This window comes from Parasteatoda tepidariorum, chromosome 7, assembly GCF_982258835.1.
Source record: "Parasteatoda tepidariorum strain Cologne lab strain chromosome 7, Ptep-v5.0, whole genome shotgun sequence".
Taxonomy (NCBI): domain Eukaryota; kingdom Metazoa; phylum Arthropoda; class Arachnida; order Araneae; family Theridiidae; genus Parasteatoda; species Parasteatoda tepidariorum.
The window spans coordinates 65,279,104-65,304,239 of NC_141761.1; the positions used below are offsets into that span (position 1 = coordinate 65,279,104).

The following is a 25,136-nucleotide window of genomic DNA, read 5'->3' on the forward strand; positions in this document are numbered from 1 at the left end:
TTTCTTTCGCCTAAACACTGTGTAGAAGGAGGTCATGGCCTGGAATCACTCCGTAACCTTAGGTGTATCTTTATTTTGTTCTTTTCTTACTTGTGCTATCTGTTCTTAAAATTAGCAATGCCTTATAATGAGCACACAAACCTGCTTATATATGCATAACAGTAAATAAATGATTGCGCTTTAGGTAAAGGGAAAAAAATATTTTTACTTACAATTGTCTTGCAAATATATTTTCACAACACTTGAAAAGTTCATACTCGGAAAGAGTAAAACTTGGCTGCAATCATAAGAGGGCAAACTATGTACTCGAAGTCATTTCAGAACTTTAAGAAAATCAATCTGTTTTGGTTTCTTGTCTCCGAACATTTAAATTGTCTTCATATGTGTTTAAATTTAAGAAGTAGGATAAACTAACCAGTGAGGGAACACTTAAGCTTCGCTTGCCTTTTAAAAAATCATATTAATTTCAAAATTCGTAATTTTAGTTAAATGACAGTGTCAACATATTTGCTACTAATTGTAAATTACGTAAAAAAATTGTAGGGAACTTACATAATATTGTTTTAAAATTTCGGAGGTTCAAATAGCAAGTAGTAAGAAGACCAAGTGAAGGAACAGCTCTTACCAGTGGAGGAATACAAAATTTCCCAGTAAAGGAACACTTAATTCTGGTTATTTTTTAATTCTCTTTATGAATTTATATGCCATACAAATATCTAAAAACAAGCCTATTCTTGAAATTATAACATACAAATACTTGGAAAATGTTAACTTTTTTTTGTAATCATGAATTGAAAAGTAAAGTGTCAATATATTAACACGCACTGTTCATTCACTGGGAAATCCATGTCCAGTAAAGGAACATGCCTGTTCCTTCACTGGTTAAAAGTTGTTTTTTGTATTTTTAACATACTTTTGATGCAAAACATCACTACATGTTCTTTCATTTTCATTAACTTAGGAAAAAAAACAGTAAAGGAACACTTGTTCCTTCACTGATTTTTCATCGTTTGGTGATCCAGTAAATAAACACCCCTTATCTCAGTACTTGATTATGCTATGATGCTTTAAAAAAATAAAACGTAACTTCAATGACTATATTTTGAATTATTATTTTCACAGTGAGAAAAATAAAATTATTACATGCAATTAATTTTTTCATAGAAACAAGGTGTTGTAGAGAAAATAGCAAAGTTAAAAAAATTTCCAGGGAAGTCTATGTGACCAGGTAATCCAAAACATTGCTAGATGACTTCCTATTGTTTGGCAGTAAGCTATTGTTACCAATCAATCTAAAGAAAAACTTTCAAATTCTTATTTTTAATCAATATATATGAAATGTTCCTTCACTGGGTAGTGTTCCTTCACCGGTTGGTTTACCCTATTTATCTTTCTTGAACTTAGTATTTTATCTAGCAAGTTAAAGTTAATTTATTATTATGAGAAATTTCGTAAAAACAATCAGTCCCGCAGTGGACTGGTCGTAAAGACACGGTTCTCTGTAGAACAACCGGTGTCAAGCATCACTGGCTGCTGTCATTGAGCGCTTGGGTGACCACTTGGGTCAGGGTGAGTGGTATTAATCCTCGTTAAGCTATTCTACTGTAAAGTGCTAGATTTCGAATGCAGGTCTTCAGACTACCAAAGTGGAGGGAGCCCACCCAATTGCAGAGAATTAAAATTGTGATGGCGTGTCTTTGGATTATCCTCAGGGATTTTTCCCATACCGTCTCCAATAGCTCATTCGACAGCTCTAATGAGAAGTAACTAAAGTACATGTCTACCAATCTAAAAACAATCAACAACTAAACAGAAACATCGGAATTATAAGGTTTTAAACAGATCTTTTTAAACACGGAAGAGCCAAAAAAACTGGTATACCTGCGTAATATCGTGTAGGGTACCCGCGAGTACGCAGAAGCGCCGCAACACGACGTGGCATGGATTCGATCAATGTGTGAAGTAGTGCTGGAGATAATTGATACCATGAATCCTGCAGGGCTATCCATAAACCAGTGGGAGTAAGAGGGGGTGGGGATATCTTCTGAACATCACGTTGGAAGGCATCCCAAATATGCATCAAAAAAATCATGGTATCAATTATCTCCAGCACTACTTCACACATTGATCGAATCCATGCCACGTCGTGTTGCGGCGCTTCTGCGTACTCGCGGGTACCCTACACGATATTAGGCAGGTATGCCAGTTTTTTTTGGCTCTTCAGTGTATATTCAGTGACAAAATTCGAAAATAATGTGCATTCGTAAAATGTATGTAAAATAATTTTAAATTATGTGTAATTCAAGTTTAATGATAAATTATTAGCTTCGGGATTTTTTTTTAAGTACCATTGTGGCATTTTTTGTTAGGATAAATTTAAGTTTTAAACTTTTTCTTGCCCTATTACACAGCAAAAATATAAAATGCCCTATTACAAAACAGCATTTTTCGAGAGGTTGCTTTACAAAATTAAGTTTATTAAAAATAAAAATAAACTATTACACGTGTACACTGAAAAATTCCAGATCAAATTACGATATAAAAAAGCGGCACTTTAGGCACCTCATCCATAAAACCATTTTGCAATAAAATCCATTTTTACCATAAAATGTTAATTTTTACGTAATATTCATTTAATTAGAGTGATTCAGTGATTTTATAGTAATTATTATTGTAAAAATTCCGGTATATCAGATTTTTTGTATTATAACACTTTCCGCCAAAGATGGGTTTTACGGTAAAAAGTACCGTCACTCTGTGTGTTGGTACTTTTTATCGTAATTTCATTTGGAATTTTTTACAGTGTAGGTTTATTGAGAGAAAGTGAATTTTTATATCTTCAATCATTATTAGTTAGCCTATTTCAAGTCTAACCAGCGCATTAGTAAGGCTATTTCCAGCTGATATAGTGGCACCACAAGTCACTGCATTCCGGTACTTTTTAGTGAGACGGAACGTAATTCAGGAAATTTTATTAAATTACTATTAAATTTAACATTTTTAAATTTATACTTAAACTTTCAAACTAAAAAATGTATACTTATGATTTAAGAGGCAAATTTAAAGTAAAATTTAATTCCATATAATATATGATTAAGATGACGCAGAAGTTTCTAACCTCTTAAAAAGAAGTTTAAGAAGCAATTACTATTTATGTTCTGCGCCAAATAAAAGCTTTTCGGAGGATATGAAATAGCGAAACTTGAAAATTTTATGACTTTCTCACCAAAATAATTGTCTTGGGAAAGAATTTATTAAACGAATATTTGAAGTGGGTGCTCAGACTTCATAAGCCTTTTGATGAGACCTACAACATAAATCAACTAAAATGGAAATTAATTGAGCTCTATTTGAAGCATAGCGAATAATTTACAGCTACTCCTTAATTAAAGATTTTGAAGTAGGGTATTAAGCGATGCATTGTTTTATGATTGAAATGTTGAGGTAGTAGATATTATGTTGCTACAAAATATTTAAAAAAAAGTATTTCGATGATAAACTTCTTATTTGTGAGGATGGTAATTTACTAAAATTAGGAGCTTTGTCTTAAAAGAGAGCATAGTTTTAAGTTTCATTAAATTTGCATAAGGTTATATAAACGAATTGCTAATTGAGAGGCACTGTAAAAAGTTCTGGATCAAATCACTATGTAAAATACCGTCACTTTAAGTGCCTTATCAGTAAAATACATTTTACCGTAAAATTTATTATACCATAAAATCCATTTTACCACAAAATCTCTTTTTACCATAAAAGATTATACCGTTATTTTTACAATATATTTATTTAATTATCGTGCTTCAATGATTTGTTGCTGTAAAAATTACGGTATATCTAATTTTTTGTACCGTAACCTGTTCCGGTAAAAATGGATTTTTCGGTAAAAAGTACCGTCTACCTGAGTGCCGGAACTTTTTACAGTAAATTTGGTTCAGAATTTTTTATTGTGAGTTAAACGCTTTTACATATACAAAGTTAAATATAAATACATGGAAAGAGGGCTACAACGAATATGGAACTAATGTGGATAACTGGAATAATTCTGTTCTTAATCATGTAAATATTTTCTAAATAAATTAGATTAGAACTATTTTTGATTAACTAATAATAATTTGGTTAGATAATCAAATGTACTGTGCTCGAAAGAAAACAATGAATCACCCCAAATGACTTTTGGTCTAATGATCGGATCTTCAAGCTATAAAATTCCATTTTAATCTCATCCGATGTGTTAACCTCAAAATGCTAACTCATTAGTGCAGACGATATGTCGTTAAGTCACGCGATTGAACACTTAAACGTACTTTCTCTGAATAAACACGTGTTTTTTCGTGATATTCGGATTTCTGTCCCCCAAATATAGTTGGTAGCCGCAATCTGGAAAACATGGTCCCAAAAATTTGTTCAGGAGAGCTGTCCAAAGTTTAGACCCTTTGATGTTAATTTTATCTTTTGCGCATCATATCTCGAAAATGCTTTAAGCGAATTTTTAAAAAAATTTAGCACATTTATAAAATTCGTTTATAGAATGATAATTCCAAGTAAAAATAAATTTTTAGTAAATATTTTTTAATTTCTGTTGTTTTATTTAATAGTAATCGAAAAAGTAGTTCATTAAAAATGAGAAATGTTATGAAGAATGAAATCTGAGGAATGTTTTTGTAATGCTCAAGTGGAAGCTTAACGTTATCATTTTTTGCAGCCCTGAGAAGACTTAGCTACCACTTTAAATTTAATTAGAGCCCTTAAAAAGCTCTTTAACTAAGCGGACTTTAACTGACGAGTTTTTAGTTATAATTGTTACAATAAAACTAATTGCTACAATAATCGTTACATTCATTTCATCTATAAAGATCAGTCAAATAATTGTTTAGATACGTATTGTTACTATATTACTCCCATTCTGTAATCCGAAGAACAAATTTTTTGGATTTCTTAAAATAATGATTAGATACAAGACAAATGTCAATATAACACATCAATATATTGAATTTAGAGTTTTCTGAAGTTATCAAAAGATGTATTCTTTAAGACCGATTTGTAAATTCTACAAATAAGTATTAGGAAAAAGTTAATGTTACGACTTTTAAACCTGTCAGGACAACATCGTTGCCTCTGTGCTAGAAACGTTACAATGCTAGTGTTAAATAATCATTGCTGATATCCTTTCATTTATGTAATTGATTAAATAGGAAATAAGGAATAATTTAAAAATTTATCATTTCAAAATTATTAGGAAAATCTTATTTATTTCACTTGTACAAGTTGAAAAATAGCTTCAAGTTATTTCATATTTTAAAAAAGTAATGAAGTTTAAAATTTATTACAAAAAAATGTTTCAGTAGAGATAACAAATGAAGGCTTGATTTAAATTTAAATTTTAAAGTTTTGCACATTGTTTTTTATTTCAATTTTTATGAATATTTTCTTTAGTTTGTGTAAGTTTTTTTTTTTAATTTGTACACTTTCTTTAAATTTAAACTTTCAATCACTTTCAATCATTTTTAATCTATAAAACTTTTAATACTTATCAACAAAACTCTGAAGACTTGATATACCTCATACGTATTTTCCTAAATACTTATTGTAGCGTATTATGCGTATTATTAAATTAATACAATTTACAAATTGTCTAACACGTATTGCGAATGCTCAAATACGTATTATATAAGAACAATTTGCAAATTGTCTAAAATAATTGCTACGTTGTGTTTGATACGTTTCTGAAGAATATAAGTTAAACAATTAAAAAAAAGCTAAACTTAAACTTTTAAAGAGCACTTTTGATCAATATTTTGATAGATTGATCGAAAATTTAACTTATACTCCTCAGAAAAATTATTTTATAATTAAATAATACACCACGCCTAAAAAGAAAATAACTTGATATAACTTATAGACAATTCATTGATTTTTTGCATGAAAAGAATTCAGTGCATTTACCTGGGTTGCTCAAATCCGTGAGTGAAGTTCATTAGTATAGTAGAGTTTACATAAAAGCTCATTACATTACCTAATCAAACAGATGATGGAAATTTATGTATGTTTTCCTTCTTATTCAAATATTTTTGGTAAAGAAAAGGGTAAAAAAAAAGTTAAGAACTTCGTGGTTTTTCATTTGATTTCAAATATTAATTTATTATTAGTTTAGTTGATTTTAGTTTTTAAAAAAAATAACAGTTGATTTTCACAAAATAATTATATAACAATTTACTAATAAACTATTTTACTAAACAGTTTTAATAACAACAAAACCACATTTAGATAATTTATTGAAAAAATAAATAATTTATTGTTGTGATTAGTTTTTGTAATTACATTTACTATCTAGTTTTATTATTATTACTATCTAGTTTTATTATTATTACTATCTAGTTTTATTATTAGCTTCTATCATGTTTTATTATCACCCATTTTGTAGCTCAGCGCAATTACATTACTCTATTAAATATTGGATACGAAAAATTTAACGTATAAAGCAAAAGAAAAGTATTAAGTCTAAAATAAAAATTGAACTTCATTTTATAAAGAAAAACACTGTATCGATCAACGTTATCATTCAAAGAAAGTTTCATCTGTGTCAATTTGTTTTTACAATGCATTTTCATTTTTCAATATTGGGTGCAAACTACGCTTCACGGGAAAGTGGTAGCTGTTATTAACCAAACCCATGTAAATTTGCAAACTGCAGAAACAAACACCATCTATACAGGATATAATACCACCTATATAGGATGATGAACGATCGGTTAGTGTCCTGATTTTTGATATTTCTTTCATGTTCTTCAAATCAAAGTTAAAGGGTACGTTTAGTTTGTCAAATGTACGTAAAACATCACTGACACGAAATTTGATAAATATCCCAGATAATAATATCCGCAACAGAGTGTTTAAGACAGTTGATATTTAGTTTATTTACAGAGAAATATGACTTCAAACTCAAATTTATTCAAAATCTTAGCAATTTGGCAACTGATAATCGGAAAATAATATAAAACCGTCAATTTGCTAAAGTTCGAATTAGATATAAGTGAATTGTGACACAAATTTTCCATAGATGTAGTCAATTGTATTCGAAGGAAAACCGCCGTCTACAGCGATAACTTCATGGTAAAGGAGTCCTTTATTGAGAAGATAACTATCGCTATCCTTAATTGCCTTAAAACCCGGTGTAGTAAATGGTGACTGATGCACGTTAAATCTGTCGAGTCTCAAAGTCCTCCATGTTCCGTACTGAGTTGGAGATTGATCGTTCTCTGATTCAGGTCAAAATCACAATCTGTGGATGAATAAATTGATGCATGAATGGGTCCACTCTATAACGGTTGAGACGTATGGGTGTGGCAGAAGTCGAATTCTTGTCCATAGATGGCGACACTGGAAAATACAAGAACAATCGCACCCACTCTGCCTTAATGGCATACGTCAACAACAACAATTGCCTTAAAAAGAGATTACAAGACTTCCAGTTTCGCTAAGTTGAAATTGATGAACCAGGAAATCTTACATTTGTTTAGAGCAGTCCACCTTTACTTTTAATAATTAGTCCTTCCAAATTATTGATAACTTAGATGTGGGTAATCTTTAAACCGATTCTGTATATGCGCTATTTTCAAGTGAAACTATTTTTTCATTTTTATTAAATTTCTCTTTTTATAGACGGTAATTTGACGATTGTTTTACAATTATGGACAATGCTGACAATGATCATATTCTCAATATTATGAATTCTATAGATCCCGGCACACAATTCACGTTTGAACAGGAAAAATTATTCGTATCTTTCTTGGGCGTTTTTATTTATCGTAATTAGGATGAATTTCTCTTTTTTTTAATGGGAAACCATTTGTGGTTTCACTCTCTCATCATAATCTTTTACCAAAAGATAGCTGTCTTATGTAACTTGTTGGCTATGCATTTAAAATTTATTCAAATAGTTATTTCCTCAAAGTAAAGCTCCTTTACATTAAAGCCATCGTCCTAGGCTGCGATTTTCCTTCTAATACTATTTATTCTATCTATTGAAAATTATCCTCCACCAAATTCTCTCTTTCGAACAATGAAAATTTGATTGTTTTCTCTTGATATGCGAAAATTAGATCCCAAATTGCTACGATTTTGAATAAATTTGAGTTTAAAGTCGTTCTCTCTCACGTAAACGAGCTAAATTTCCCCAACCTTAAAGACCCTATTGATGATATTAATAAATGGGTCAATATGGTTTCGCGTATATTTACAAACTAAACGTGCTCTTCAACTTTGACTTGAAGAACAAGAAAGAAATTACCGAAATCAGGAAATTAACCGAGTCAGTTGGAACTGTAACCACAGATTTGAGCTTTCTTCTGCTAAAAAGTCATTCAAATCTGTTCTTCATCTACCGAACTTGATTTCTGGAAATTATTCCATATTTTGGTAAAAATAATTTAACTAATGACCTTCTTAGCATCTCTCCATTTTCCAAGATTTGGATATCTGTTCTAACTTCATCTTCTGCTCCCTGGGACTTTCGCTAACCTCCTCACACCTTTTTCTTATCTCCCTCCTTTTATTCTCTTGTTCAAACTTGTTCCTTTGTCCAGATTGCTTAAACCACTTTGCACTTGTTTGTCTCTTTACTTCTTTACTATAATTTGATGTTTAGACACAGATGAATGTTTTTGCTTTTAGAATGTGTAAATTGTGTGAATGATTGCTGAATTTCAAGTTAACACTGAATCGAGCATTTATATACAATTCAAAACGCGTATTCAGTTCTAAGCACCAATATTTTAGAATGTTTACACCAAGATCATTTATAATCGAGCACGAGAAGGATTAATTTAGAATATTCGAAAACTAATTAGTACGTTCGATACTAAACATTCAATAGATTGTTCACTATTCACCACAAGTTAACTGTTGCAAAAGGCTTGTATGCTTGTAATTGTGTAAAAAAAATATTATTTTGTTTCTCATAGGAAGATTAACATAAATCTGTCTATTATATTAAATATTTTCATAATATTTAATTTATATTCGCAACTTTTCTATTGAGCCTAAATCAAAAAATTTTTTAATTTTCTTTCTGCAGTGTGCGTAACGTTTATAAGCAACTAAATTTGCTTCAATAATCATTGAGTGTATGGCCTCTAAATTAATAGTTCATTTCTTTTCAAAAAATATAAATTGTATCTTTAAAATAACACTGCCGGCTTCCAAGTGAATTATATCTTATCATATTTTGTGGTCACATGTTTGATTTTGTTAAACACCAAAAATTAAAGCAACTTCTTTACACCAACAGAAGTGTAAGAGAACATTTGTGGTGTTTATTAGACCAAGAACTATCATTAATGCTCCATGACACCATTTTTAGATAAAATAGTTACCCCCATTTTCGTGCTAAGATGTAGTAAAATATTTTGTTGCTCAATAGAACATAATATCGAACTTCCTAAACTTTATTAAGTGATTCTATGGTTCATTTTGAAAAAATATATTTAATTTAATATTTTATTAAAGTTGCAGTAAATTTGCTCTGAATGATGGTTCAGGATAGTTGTTGTTATGATTAAACGATGAACCAATTTTTCAGAAAGTGTAACACTGGTAATATTTTATGCTCTCAGTTTACTACTGATGGCGTAAACAATTAATTTATGAAAAAAAATTATCGTAATTTTGCATAGATATCAATTTCTAAAACACCTGGTGATTTCTGCAACAATAACATTAGTCGTGACGACAACATTGAGCTAATTTTTTGCTTTGCTCAAGTAGTGGTATGGTATTTTTACTAGAGCTTCACAATGGGCTTTTGGCGATGGTCGGGATCCCTGCTTAGGATTCGAAGACAACATACATGCGTCACATCCCATTTTACAGGGAGGAAGCATTCACACAGCGCGGAAATCAGAGCACAGAATCAGAGCGCGATCAATTTCCAATCCAATACCCACAGAGATATTGATTAGTTGTGGGAACTTGAGGACTCTGTGACCCCAACAGACTTAGCCTTCATCAGTCTGCTTTGCTTAGAATGGAAACGAAGTGAATCTGAACTAGTCCTTTTCCACCGTTGGTACCCTTATTTGGATTAATAGTTATGGTCAAGTTAGTTTTTTTAGCAATAAAATATATCCAATGTATACCAGCATATATATTCAGAGATTTTAAGGTGAACTAATTATCGAAAAGAAAAATTATAATACCTATTTTAAATAACAATTTAAAATGCTTATTTCCGAACAATACAAATTTACTGAAAAATAATTCAAAATAGAATCTATTTATTTCAATTAACAAAATGTTTAATATTCATTTACAAAGAAGTTTTTAATCTATTTCCTTACAAAATTCTAGTTTTATCACCAAACGTTCGTAACAACTCTTTCTAACCAATTTAGAACTACACATCTCATTAAAAATCTTATTACAAGCGCTATTTAAATTCCACTTTTCTTCCTAATTAGTACGGATTAAAAGTATTCTTAGTTATAATTTTTTTTAAATTCCTTTACATCCGGATGAAAAAATCAAAAACAATGGAAGAAATTCTAAGAATAATAAGTATTCTCGGTTTTCATTCTTTTGTCATTTGTGTTAAATGCATTTCGGAAAACCTTTTTGATCATAGAAACTTCAATCATTATCCACTGATTTTTTAAGGATAATACTTTAAAATAAGGGGAATATTTATTCGTTACATCTTATATTTTATGTCCCTTTTAGCAATAGTTGTTTATTTTTTATTATTATTATTTTACTTCAATTCACTAGAGATTCAAAGGACATTGTTTCAATCGCTACATTTTTATAAACTGCTAAAAGTAAAATCATCATTTATTCTCTTTTACTAAATGAAAACAATTTTTTGTGTAATATAAGTTGCTAGATATTTAGACATAAAAACGAAAGTAGGGATTATTTTCCAAGCGGTTCCCTGTGGAAATGTTTTGTTGAAGATAAGTTGCGCAAACACCTTCTACGGATTACGAAAAATACTTTAAAATTTTAACATACATTTTAAATTCAGAATTTGTGGTGAGAAAAACTGCAACCTAATTACGCATGTACAAATAAACAAAACAAAAACCTTTTTTTTTCTTATTTTGTAAAGCAGAAATTAATTATTACTTAGAAATGTAAAAAATAAATTTGTCAAGGAATTATTTTCCAAGCTCTGAATTTCGACTTGCCCAAAGAATGACAGTTCATCATGTTTGTCCCCACATTATAAATTATCCAACGAACTTTATTTGATGTTTTATTATTTATAAATATGTGTTACCACTGTAAAAAATAAATTTCTTAACTGAAAACTTCTTTCTCTCAATTCTGCTTTAAGTAATTTTTCATGCAAAAAAGTTAATACAATTATTTTTCTTTTGATTGTACTAATAGGTTTTAATCTTATCATTCAGGAAACCAATTTTTTTTTAAAAAATGATTCGTTCTCTTTTACAGAAAAAATACTTTAAAAAAATAATTACATTACAATTTTTACAACACACCTGAATTAATTTTAAAACAATTAGGAAATTCGTAATACAATTTACGTGCTCCCTCAAAGGCTGGGATACCCTGGTTGATAAAATGTTGGGCTCGCGTTCGAAAAAACGTGAGTTTGAATTCCACCAGCCTAAGAACCCTCGTTTATTAAATGGCTACTGGTGCACGCTAAATCTGTCGGGATCACAAAGTCCTCCAAGTTCCCATAATGAATCAATAGCTCCGGGAATTGAATTGGAGATTGATCATTCGTCAGTTAATGTCAAAATTACTGTCTGTGAATGAATTAATGGAGTATGTATGAATGGGTCTTCTCTATAAAACGGGCTGTGACGTGTGTGTGGCTGTCGTATTCTTGGCCATAGATGGCGCCACTGAAAAAATAAGAAATACACTCTCTACCTTAATCCGCTTAATTTCAAACAAGCTTACTAGTATTTGCACTTGCTTCCTCGCTGCGACACATTTCGCATTTTCGGAAAGCAAAAAAAATAAATAAATAAATAATGTTTAGTTTAAACCAAAGCATAGATATTCAAATTATCTTTTACTAATATTCCATTTTAAAATATTAAAGAAGAGCAGCTGCATCGTACTGTAATACATTTAAAAAAAGGAATATTTACAAAATTTACTATTGAGTATTTATAATACATAAAAATTGTATGTAATGAAATATAATAATCACGAAACTGATATAATAATATCTTTTTATTTTTATAATAATAAAAAATGAGAAAATAATAATAAAAATAAGCAAGTCTGGTGCCTTGATTATTTTTTCTAATTTTTAATTAGGAGAAATGAAATAAAAAAATATTATAATTGTTTAATTATTAAAATCATTTTTATTTATTGACCATGTGTTCAATTTATTAACCACTCCCAGAAAAATCCAAGCATTTAGAATTTTACAAGATTTCATAAATATCTTCCTTTCTAAAAAATATTTTACACCATCTTCATAGGTGCATAATGATCTTTTCAACATAAATACTATGCTTACAAATGTCGTCCAAACTAAGGTTAACTCTCAAGACGCAATTCAAAAAGAAATTATCTTCCCATCACTTTCTCATTCGATTATTGGCTTATTTATTTAAGAATTTCTCAACGAAATCTTTTTTACGCTCCATTCAACACTTTGAAAATAAATAAGATAAATATTTCGAGCGCATTGCGTGATAAAAAGTACTGATTCAACCGTATTTATCACTTAAGAAGAAATTGAATAGCGTAAAAAAATAGAACTACATTAGGCTTAACTTTTTCATATAAAAAAATATTCAATCTGGGAAACACGAAGCTATTCTTCACGATTGTTAAGCACACCAACAAAAAAAAATAGTAGAAAAACAGTTTTATTCCTTAATATGAATCCAACTTTCTTAAAAAATATTAAGTATTTTTTTCTCCTTTTATTAGGTAAACAAAACAATGTGTGTCAATTGAAAATATTTTTCATAACTAGTTTTGTTTTACTATGCATAAATTCAGAATGTTTCGAAATAATATGACCAAAATTTTATTCCTTTAATCTTCAAAAACCTGAATGATTTATCTATAACTAAAATCTTTAACATCGATGTTGTAGACATGCAAAATAATTTTCTAATGTAAAAAATTGACTACTGCAACTATTTCCATTTGTCTCCTTATTATTTAAATGAAAAAATTAATTGTTTGTTGCTTCTGTTATTTCTCATGAAATATTGTTATTTTTAACATATAAAAATTACAGTTAAAAATTAAAATTTTCTATTGTTCTATTCCATAAAGTAAGTCTGCATTGATTTGCTATTTCTAAATGAAGAGTTAGTAATCTGACACATCAAAAAAATTTCATTCAAGCTTAAATATATTAAAACTTATATACACTCTCAAATGGGATTTCAAAATGAAAATACGATAGTGTAATATTTTCCCAAGTTACTGGAAGTGTTAAGTAAAGCATTCGTGCAACAGCTCGTAGTGAGCCAGATCGTAGAGGTTAAGACTCCACAATTTCATGACCAGAGAAAGAGTTACTGACATGATTTCTTTAAAATATTTTAATTCCGCTGAAAGGTAACATTTTTTAACTCCAATAGATGAATTTTTTTTAAAAATTGAATTTCATTTCTGAGAGCTTGTTAGAAGAAGACATAAGATTAGAAATTCGAAACACATTCAACATTGAAATACCCTAAAAATTATATTGTTTTTGTATTTATAAGTAAATAATGCATTGAATCAGTTAAAAAGAATTAAATTTCATCATAAAATCCTTATTTTTTGTAATATTTTCTTAGTAACAATATTTAACATTAAGTTTCTAAAGCTAGAAAAGAGTTTATTTCTAGTGTTATTAAAGAGTAGTAAGAGTTTCTAAAGATGGAAAAAAATTAAGCTGACTAGAAATAACAAGTCCTTAAACATTGCGTTGTAAGGTGAGATTCATTCTGTATAGTTTAATCCAACCCATTCAGAACTGTTAGTTTACAATTTCAATTTATAAATTCATAGAAATATTACCGTTAAAAATGTTTATTCAAGCTTAGGTTAAATTCAATAATTTTATTCAGTTTATTCAGTTAATCCAACCCATTCAGAACTGTTAGTTTACTATTTCAATGTATAAATTCATCGAAATATTACCGTTAAAAATGTTTATTCAAGTTAAGGTTAAATTCAATAACTTTATTCAGTTTATTCAGTTATTTATAAGATACAGTTAACTGAAAGGATTTATTGGGACAGAATTAAATGGAAAGATTCATTCTGTTGGTCGTGTTAATGTTAATTTTCATAGGTCTTGCTAACATTATCATATTCTGAGAATGAACTACATTTCCATTTATCGGATGATTGATTGCTTCAGATGGCTTTAAGCTTTTAGAAAAAGTATGAAAACATCTTTAGAACAAATTTCCACTCTCACGTTTGCGTTAAAAGTAAGGTATTACACGGAGGAACAAATTTTTATTGCATTTATGTAAATACTTGATATTGCCTAATTCAGGTGTGGGAATTTCAAGTCTGAAATTAGTTTTGCTGCTATAGCTATAGTTCTTTAAACGGCATTTTTAGTCCATTTTTTGTAGAAATGTGGAAATTTAAAAACGTCATATATAACTGAGGGTGACAGAAATAATGCGACAAACTTCCAGGAGAGTTAGAACATATCATCAGGATTAAAAATTATAGAGAATTCCATTCCCGAGACTGTAGTCATACGCGACTAGTGGCGCTTCCCTATTATGACCTGTTCAGAAGCCCACGTAGAAGCAATTCACATTCGGGAAGCGCATCTGGCGGCTTGTGGCAGCATTTCCGGGCAAGGGTTTTTATGCAATTTTAATCCTTAGTATGTGCCCTAACTCCCCTAGAAATTTGTTGCAAAATTTATACGATCCCTTGTTGTATATAACGTTTTTAAAGTTGTACATTTTGATAAAAAAAATAGACTAAAAATTTTATTTTAAAAATAACTAGATTGGAGTACGAAACCAATTGCAGATTTGAAATTATCTATGAGAAAAAATCTAGGATCTGTTTCAAAAAAATATCATGCAACAAAAAACAAAAAGAAAATGTTATTCATTGCATATAAGATTTTCGCTTTCTTTCACAAAACATTTTCATTTTAATACCATAAAACTATTAACAATACTATTTATAAACAACAATTAATCAACGAGTCGAAAATCAAACTCTGTTTTTTTTTTCGTACATCTGGGTGATTTCATATCGGAACAATAATAAAAAAATTATAATTTCACTCAGGTTCCTTTATGCATCATTTGCATGTTTACAAATTTTATACTAATATATTTCTGGCATAACTACATATTAACGAAATATTTTTGACAAATATATTAGTTAATTTTATTCATCATGGGTGGGTCAAAAGCCATGGATTCATTCGCACATATATATAAACCATTTACGCGTTTTCCAAAAACAAAAAAAAAATTCTGTTATTTTCTTAAACTTGTAAATTTTTATTGTAGGTAACAAAGGTGTGAAAAGAAAAGCGAAAACCATGCCATATCGAAGAGAATATTTTTAAACAAGATTACTGTCTATTGGTGAGTAAAGCAAAAAGTAGCGCATTTTTTGAAGATTACGTTTTTTAAGATGGTTACCTTAAAAAATGATTTGAGGAACATCACTTTACCAAAGGAGAAGTCGTTCTCATCCTAATAGCACAGAGAACAAGGAATAAAAGCAATTAAAAAAGTTTACGTAGTGCTGATTCAAAATTAAAAGTTATTTTCGACTTTTTTAACGAGAATTTATGAGAGAAAAATAGAGGGGAGGCAATTTTAACTTTAAATGCAAAATTTTTATTTGAAACATTTTTGTTACTCATTTGGATTTCATTTATTCTTCTTTTCTTTCTATATCTAAAAGCGAAAGTCTTTGTGTACATTCGGTAATAACCGTGTTTCTTTGGATCGTGTATGTTCTGCAGTTTGCAAATCTTCATGGAGGTGGTTTGTAAACAATCACCATTTTGCGGCGTCATTTAGTTCGAGTACATATCGAAAATATGGAATTCTATTGTTAAAAATCATCATTACAGATTAAATTTTTCCTTTTATCTTTTGAATGACTTCACTAATTGACATGGTGAAGTTTGTTACAGATTGCTGATGTTTTTCGAATCATTTTATGATATTTTTCACTCTTCTACGTTGAATTATTTGCAAGCAATATTGAAAATTTTCTTTTCTCTTTGTTTCAACGTTACGCTGTCATTAAAACATCTTTAGAACACTTTTTCTGTATTTAGCAGACTTGATAACATTTTTATTCTATTTATATAAAATCCTATTTCAGATTTGCCTATTTTTATTCTAATAAAATATATTTAAGATTTAATCTATTATTTTCAAAACCTATTATTAAACCTATTATTTATTTATAAATTTATTATTATTAATATAATATATATATATATATATATATATATATATATATATATATATATATATATATATATATATATATATATATATATATATATATATATATATATATATATATATATATATATATATATATATTGATTATTACTCAAAATGAAAAATAAAAGACTAAAAATGATGCTGAATTATTATATTTTAAAACAACCGCATATTGCTTTATTACACAAAGTTTTGTAATAAATATATTTAGTTACAATTTTTAAATTATTAAACAGCAAATAAGTTATACTTACAATTCAATATATTTAGTTTATGAAGAGTGCTATATGTTCAGTCAACGGGTATAATTAAAATAATGAATATGAAATAACTATATAAGCTTTTAAAGCAATATCAAAAATGAATTTTTTGTATTATTACTAAATAATCTCTTCGACAAATAATAATTAATGAGTTATTGTAGTAAATAAAAACTAAATAGGATATTAAATAACTGGTTTGCGAAGGAAATTGCAATTGCAAAACTATGGGGATTAAATTTTCTTGTACTACAATCAGAAACTAGATCTGTGGAGAAAAGTCTGTTTTCATAAAATAAAAAATTTTTAGTTGCTAAATTGAATAATTTTTAATATTACTGTAACAATATGCTTATCGTCAAGAAACGAAAATGATTACGAAGTAGTCGAGTTCATTGAAATAAGCTTCCTACACTGTAGGAAATTCCGGATCAAATTACGGTATAAATTACCGGGTGCATATTCCGTAAAATCTATTTCGCCATAAAATCTGTTTTAGCATAAAATCTATTTATACCGTATAATCCATTCATACCATAATTTACATAGCCTTATTTATTTAATTGGAGTGATTCAGTGATTTATTACTGTAAAAATTACGGCTTATAAGAATTTTTTTATTCCATAACATATTTCTATAAAAGTATATTTTACGGTATGAAGTAGCGTCACAATGAGTGCCTGAATGTTTTACCAGAATTTTTTCCAGAATTTTTTGCAATGTATTGATACATATAAGGGAAAGAAATAGCTTAAAAAATGTGTACTTACCACTTCAGAGCAGTCATCACACTCTAAAAAAATCCTGATTAAATTACGATATGAAGTAAATTCTATTTTTATTGTAAATTACTGTACTGTAATTTGGATAGCAATATTTATTTACTAATAATGATTCAATGACTTTACTGCAATTACAACTGGAAAAATTACGATAAATCAAACTTTTTGTTCCGTAGCATGTTCCGGTAAATACGGGCTTTACGGTATAAAAATAAATTGATTCGGAATTGCTTAGTGTATTGATACATATGAAGGGAAGAGATAGCTAAAAGAATGTGCACTTACTGTTTTTAATGCTTTAATGAGCTCTTTTATACTAATGCTAGATAGCTATTAGCCTGAGCACTTTTTTTGAAACAGGTAGCATATTGTAAAAAATTCCGGATCAAAATGTAGTATAAGGCACTAGCCGCTTCGATATCATGCCTAAAAAATTCGGGATCAAATGATGTCATAAAGTTCCGGAACTAAATCCTTTTTTACCACAAAACATTATACCGCACTTTTTACATTAATATTTATTTAATAGGAGTTATTCAGTGATTTTATAGTAATTATTACTGTAAAAATTACGGCATATCAGATTTTTTGTTCAGTGATAAGAATAGATAGAATAGAATGCTGATCTTGTTCTGAATCTATCATATTTTGTCTCTAAAACATTCTTTGCAAATTACATTGATTTGAACCCCATTTTCGTTATCTTGAAGTAGGTATTTTTCCAAGATTAGATTTTTAAAATACCCACTTTATCGATAACTGATTCGTTAAGCAATACCTATCTGAGTTCAATAATTACAATATTTTGTAATTGAACATAACCCTGGTATACCAACTCAAACATTTGATTTTCTTCGGTTCTGGCTTCTGTTTCATCCTATTATAAGTCAAATATTCCTTTTTTATTATAAACGATCATAAAACGCAAATGATGTGATGTCTTTTTACTAATACAAATAGTTTCAATGCCATAGATTTTATATTTAATGTTATAATCTCATTCTTTAAAAGAAAATTCTCTTTTGCTATCAAAAAGATCAAAGTAAATAGTTCTTCTTGTTTTTGCATGAAAAAGAGTTTGCTAAGTCTATATTTGAAGAAGAAAAGTGCTCTTAATTCCGTTCAAAAGTAGCTTTTGTTGAAATGGACACCGATAAGCCTTGACTTTTAAAGATGAAAGAAATGGTGAAAAGACTTTTCTTCTGCGCAAGTCAATCGATCGGTATGGACACATTGTTAAGCCAGGTGTTTCGACAATTCCCAAAGATCTTTTCTTAAGAACAAAATTTTATAAGAATTGTTACTTTCTTTCTATAGAGTTCATTAAAGACTTCTTTCAATTGAAACACAAAGTATACACAAGTTTATTCTTTTTTGATGAGACACGTGTTTAAATTTAACTGGAAGCAATTATTTTAAATTTACTCCTAAAGGCGTACCATACAAAAATCCAGCCTTTTATAAAATCAGCTCGATAAGAAACATTAGCTTTTAAATATTCTTCTATAAAATAAAGCTTATAAAACAAGGACATTTTTTAATTACTTATCTAAAAATTTGTTTTATAATGCCCGAAACTGGATTAACCGACCTTTTATTGATTACAAACTTTAACTTTGAATTATCCAGTGTAATACATAATAACCTTGTGCAAATCCAGTTTCGCCCCAATCCAAGGAAACACAAATCAAATGCGATTCTGAACTTCAATAAGAATGCGTCATAAAATGCTTCTCCCTATCCTCTATTTAAGCTTTAATTTCATATTTTGTAATCTGGCAAACTAGTTACTAAAATATATTTAAATAATTTTTGAAAGATGTCAATTAGTAAATGGTTTCTCCTCTCGCTAATTGATTTATACGTTACTTTTTTGTTTTATTTCATATAGTTTTTTAAAGATATCTCTCTATCTATCCATATATATGTACACCGAAGAGCCATTACGTTATGACCACCCTCCATCTATAACAATGGGCTCGCCCAGGTTTTCATGATTTCTCGCCCAGGAACAATGTTTTCATGGGGCACATTAGGACCCATAATCCTCATAGAACAATCCCTGACGTTTGTAAGCTACTTGAACATATTTGTCCCATTCATGGCAACAGTTTTTCCTGCGGGGGATGGTGTTTACCAACAAGATAATGCACCATGTCATAAGGGTCGAATCGTCATGGATTGGTTCGAGGAACATTCCAATGACTTTCAAGTCATGTATTGGCCCCCAAATTCACCTGACCTTAATCCAATAGAGCATTTGTGGTCCTACTTGGAAAATCAAATTCGTGCTGCCAAGCTACCCCCTCGCAATGTGAGGGAATTGCAGGACCAGTTGGTGAGCGCTTGGTACCAGATACCTCAGACTACCTATCAGCACCTTGTGGAATCAATGCCACGGCGGGTGCTAGCAGTTTTGAGGGCTAAAGGTGATCCTACATGTTATTAGCAGGGTGGTCATAATGTAATGGCTCTTCGGTGTGTATATATATATATATATATATATATATATATATATATATATATATATATATATATATATATATATGTTTTGGTCAGACGTTTTAAAGACTCGATATGCAACGGTAGAATTTTAAGAAAGCCGGATCCCATTGTCTTGTTCGAAGCATACTATTTGTGAACTTAATTTTGATCACCTCAGGAACTAATGAAATTCCAACAAACGATATATTTCTTCAAGAGAACGGACACAAACTTCAAGACACATTTTTCTTAATTGTTTTTCGATACTTGATTGTTTGGAAAAAACTGCATATAAAAATCTTCAAATTTGAAGAAAATATTTTAATTAAATTTTTTAATATTATAGTGTTCTTATATTTAACTTTTGACTTTACTAAAGAGCAAAAAAAAATACATTTTACGCAAAAAAACTAACTAGCACTTTTTAATCAAATTTAATCACAAGGAGCCGATACCTAATACAAAGATGAAAAAATTAACAATTGTCCACTCGCACAAAAAAATCACTAAAATAATTATTGAGTCATGATGAACTTGCTGCTAAGGCACTAAACTGTGAATTGAGGCTCAATCCACAGTGCCAGTTTGAAGCCCACCCAGCTTTAAGTCAATGAGTACCAGCGTAAATGGTAAGTAAAGGCGATCTATGAGCAATGCTCACCACTTTACCGTAATTAAATTATGGAGCCTTAACTTCCATGACCTCCATAAGCCACAAAAAAGCATCTATTATATTGTTAATGAAATCCTTAATCATTTCTAAGACAATTTCACTTAATTTAATTCCATAAAATGTGGCAGTAGAGCATCACTGTTTAAGAATTTGTAATCAATTCCCTCTCCTCTTTTTTCATTTCAGCTTAAAAACGTATTAATTTGCTTTTAATTATACACAACGTTCATTTCCTTAACTCTCTTTGAATAATTTTAATGTTTCGATTTTTTATGAAGTTAATATGAATGCTCTTGTTTGTTTTTTTAATATTAAATTTTTTTCATATTTTTTTCTTATATTTCTTTCATTTATTTTCATTTCGATCCGTTAGAAAAAACAACATCATTCGCATACGTTTCAAAGTATACGAATTTTTCAAGCGAGACAACAAAAAAAAGTTATGACCCTATTATCTTCTCCCTTTTATTTCTTGGGCCGATCAATAAGTTCCTTTCGATTTTCTACAAACTGCTGATTTCGTTCGATAAAATTCTTGCGGGCATTTAAATTAAGACTTTCACCTGTTTTTATGAGTGGTTGCTTCTTCACTCTTAGACATTATTGGGGGGGGGAGTGATTAAACTATTTCTCTTTATTGTATTAAGCGGTATTTTAAAAGTTTAGTTTGTATTTTTAAGTTTTTTATTTTTTGAGTTTTTGGTACGTATTGTTTAAAATTGTTTTATTAAAGATGAAAATAAAGCATATATATATTTTTTTGTCCCTGAATTTTGAACTAACTAACAAATTACTAATTTGTTAGTTCACTGCAGTCAGTTGGTATTATTTGTTAGTTGGTAAGTTGGCATATAAAACTTCTCTCAACTGAATTTTTTTTTCTTTATTCTGATGCAGAGAAAGAAATTTAGCTCTCCTTTTACTGCAAATAAAATAATTCTGTGAAGAAATGTAATGTTCGATTATGTTTATTGAACGATTATGGGGAACATGAGTTTAAAAACTATTTATTTTTGATTTTAAAAAAAAGGAAATTTCACCACTGTTAACTCCATCTCCCTGATAGTATTGTAATCACCCATGTTTCTTGCCTATAAATAAAAATCATTTTCAAAATCAAATCTTATCCTATGTTTTATTTTATAGTCTTCAATAAATAACAGTTGGTAGAAATTCATTTGATACAATATTAACCTCTTTATTCAAAAAAACCTCCCATAATTAGTTAAATCATTCAATTTTTGTCAGTACTGTATTTTACGCTAACCTTAAAAGTAATACAAATTTCTATTGAACGTTTCAAAAACACAATTAAATATTTCTGTTCAAATATTATCACTAAAAGTTTAGGAACTTGGTCGTAAAACTTAGTTCTTTCACCTCAATTTTTTTTAAATAAGTTTTTTTTGTTTTCATTTATAATAAAATCAGATTGATTTCGCGAATCATCATAGAAATAGCCATTTGGTTTTAATTATTCCCTTAAATTTTAAGGTCAAATCTCTGAGTACATTTCTTAGAGCCTCTCCCTCACTATAGACTTTAACCATTTCAACTAATTTTTATGTTATCATAATAACGTAAAAATAATAATCTCATAAATCCGAATATGAGCTGAAAAGTTTTAATGAGCTGAAAAGTTTTAAAAAAGGAAACATTTTATTAGGAAGGGAGATTTTGAGGGATTTCCTCCCTTAAAATGTAAACAATTGATTAAGAATTATAATTTTTTCTGTTTCTCTTTCGAATTTAAGTTACTTTCTATATATCGCAGCTTTTAGCTCTCTTTTCCTCCTCCAAACATCCTCTAAATATTTAGGCAAACTATGCTTTTAGCCAAAATTTTGGCTAAGAGCAGGGGAGAAGGAAGAACTGGGAAGCCTTCGAACAGTGATTCTTCCGAACTTTCTTGTGAGAGCTTCTATAAATCTACTCTTCACCTACTTTTAATTTCATATTTTTTAATTCTATATTATTTTATTTTACATTCTTTTATTTGGTATTATTTAATTCTATATTATTCAATTTTCTATTATTTGAGGGTGTTTGAGAGAGTAAAAGAAGTCCAGATGCTTAAATATCTAGAATAAAAGTTTGAAAAAAATTACGGAAAAAAAAACTCGAAAATTCGATCTTTTATTTTAGAATTTAAAGGAGAAAAAGTCCTTAAAATTTCTTTTCTTGTTAAAATTGTTAATGTTTTAAAACTTTTTCCAACTCTAGCTTCCAGAGGATTAATAATTAAACTTTAATTTTTGAAATAGAAGTTACTGGAGAGGATAAATGGGCTATAAACTGGATTCTGTATAAAAATTACAAAACAATCACTAGAAACAATTACTATTAAGGATTTTTTAACCATTCACTTCTATAGATGCATTGAAATTAACTTCTGTAGCTACATTTCACTCAGCATAACTTAAGCCTTTCTGATATTGGTAATTCCATCAAGACTCCTAATTCCAAATTAAATCTCAAATTCCAAAACTCAGACTATTGCTCTGTATTCAGATCAGAGCTTATTGCTATTAAAAATGCCTAAGTTATGTTCAGAATATTGTTGAGCATGATTTTGAGAATCTATGAATACTGACTGGAAGCAAATAGTATATAGAAGCCTATATATCACGCTTTGCCAAAGATCACTTGATGTGTCTTTGGTATGTACAGGGACCGAGGACTTTTAGTTTTTGCGCAAACTGGTAGGCATCATCGTCCAAACTTGTTCTAAAATGTTTTTATTTCAAGTTGAACTAGGTTTTTCCAAAACATCTTCTATTTTTAGACTTTCTGGAAGTTTGTGGACTTAGGGAATTGGTCTATTTGGGTTATTCCACTTAGGGGTTAGAAACAACAACAACTTCCCTGGCATCTCAACGGTAAAAATAATAATTTTTCTATCCATCAATAAAATTCATTACCAAAGATTAATTTAAAAGCGATAAATATTGAAGTAGGGTCTTTTTCAAGGAGGGGGGGGAGATAACAAGGGTCATATTCAGATTCAGGAGGGTATCAAATGTAAATTTTTTTCATTCACGTACAGCCTAGTTTATCAGTTTTAAAAATCGCATATTCTTAACAGACGCAATAACATTTTTCCGTCCATTACATTCATGGACGCATGTTCTAAACTAACTGCATGACGAATGTGAATGTCTTTATTTCGAGTTATGTTCTTAAAAAAAATAATGTCACTTGCAACTACAAAATTTAATGTAAACGTAGATGCGGATCCAAATCTGTGAACTTTTGAAATTAAAATGTAATCCATGTACAAGAAGATAGGACATGATAAAGAATGAAAATGTCGTTCACAAATAATATTTCCTAACAACTTATCAGGGAAATTCCATACCACCTGTAATCGACAAAATTATAGAGATAACACAGCCAAATGATTTAAACTAACACTTTATCCCAACAGAATCATAAATCAATCGGATAAGTATAAAAAAATAAAAATTTTAGTTATTATTCTGTGCTTTTTTGCTATTTTATAATTTAGCTCTTGAAGGAATAATCGATTTTCTATCAAAAAAAGTTTTCCCTTGCTAACAAGGAGATGAGTGATAGAAACTAACAAAAGGCAAAGCTCTCTAGCACGCATTGAATTCCGCAAATTGAAACAGGAGTTTTCTCGGAACAAATTTCATGAATGACCAATTCGAACATAAATATAAAGTATTTTAAATCGAATAAACAGAGATTCGCAAAATTCCAATATTCGAGTTTGCTTTAATTACACACATTTGTTTATTCGACTCAAACTTAGATATTTCTAATGATTTCAACAAAATAATACATAGCGTCAGGTGTGGTAAGGGGAGAATAAAATAAAGCTTTTTTTAAAGAAGGCTCTAAAACAAAACCATTAAATCTATTTTGTTGAAAATCTTGATGAATTTTATATACATTGGATTCATATAGATTAAATATGAGTCATAACTTATCTATTTTGTTTGATTGTTTTCTTATACTAATACATTCAAAAGAACATGTTTTGATGTACTCACTTTACCCCACAGTGGGGTAAAGTGGGTATAGTTCTATAATTGGTATAGATTTCGCTAAAAAACATATGCAAATATTGTTTAAGAAATAAAAAATATATCATGATTGTATGAAAAAAATTCTGAAAAAACTTTTTTTTTGTTATTAAATTCAAGAGTTAATGTTCATGGCTATCAAAATTAGATCTCACTTCGGATGCAGTATATTTTCCTGAACTATACACAATTTTATCAAAAAGTAAGAAAAGTGTAATAGTTTTTTGGTTTATTTGAAATATAAATGAGAGTATAAAAATTTATATATAAAGCAGTAATTTAAAGTGTTTTTACTATTTATACCAGACATGTATTTTTATTGAATTTAGTAGCTTTAAGGATATAGTTTTGTTGCCCTCTCAAGGCAGAGCTTCAGTGAAAAATCATCTATATCTTTAAATATGCCCATTAAGTTGCACTATTGTGCTATTTTGGTAATTAT

General features: G+C 29.0%; 1 protein-coding gene across 2 annotated transcripts in view; it reads left to right on the top strand.

Annotated features, from left to right (window-relative positions):
* The window catches only part of Elk (Eag-like K[+] channel), a 257,112-nt gene that overhangs the window by 113,266 nt on the left and 118,710 nt on the right, over positions 1-25,136 (top strand). The window contains exon 3 of one of the 2 annotated variants that reach the window (XM_071183358.2): positions 15,486-15,563. The exons of the other annotated variant lie outside the window; for it this stretch is intronic. The gene's annotated coding sequence lies outside the window, so the exon portion shown is untranslated. The remainder of the gene's footprint in view (positions 1-15,485; positions 15,564-25,136) is intronic. 2 annotated transcript variants of the gene reach the window in all.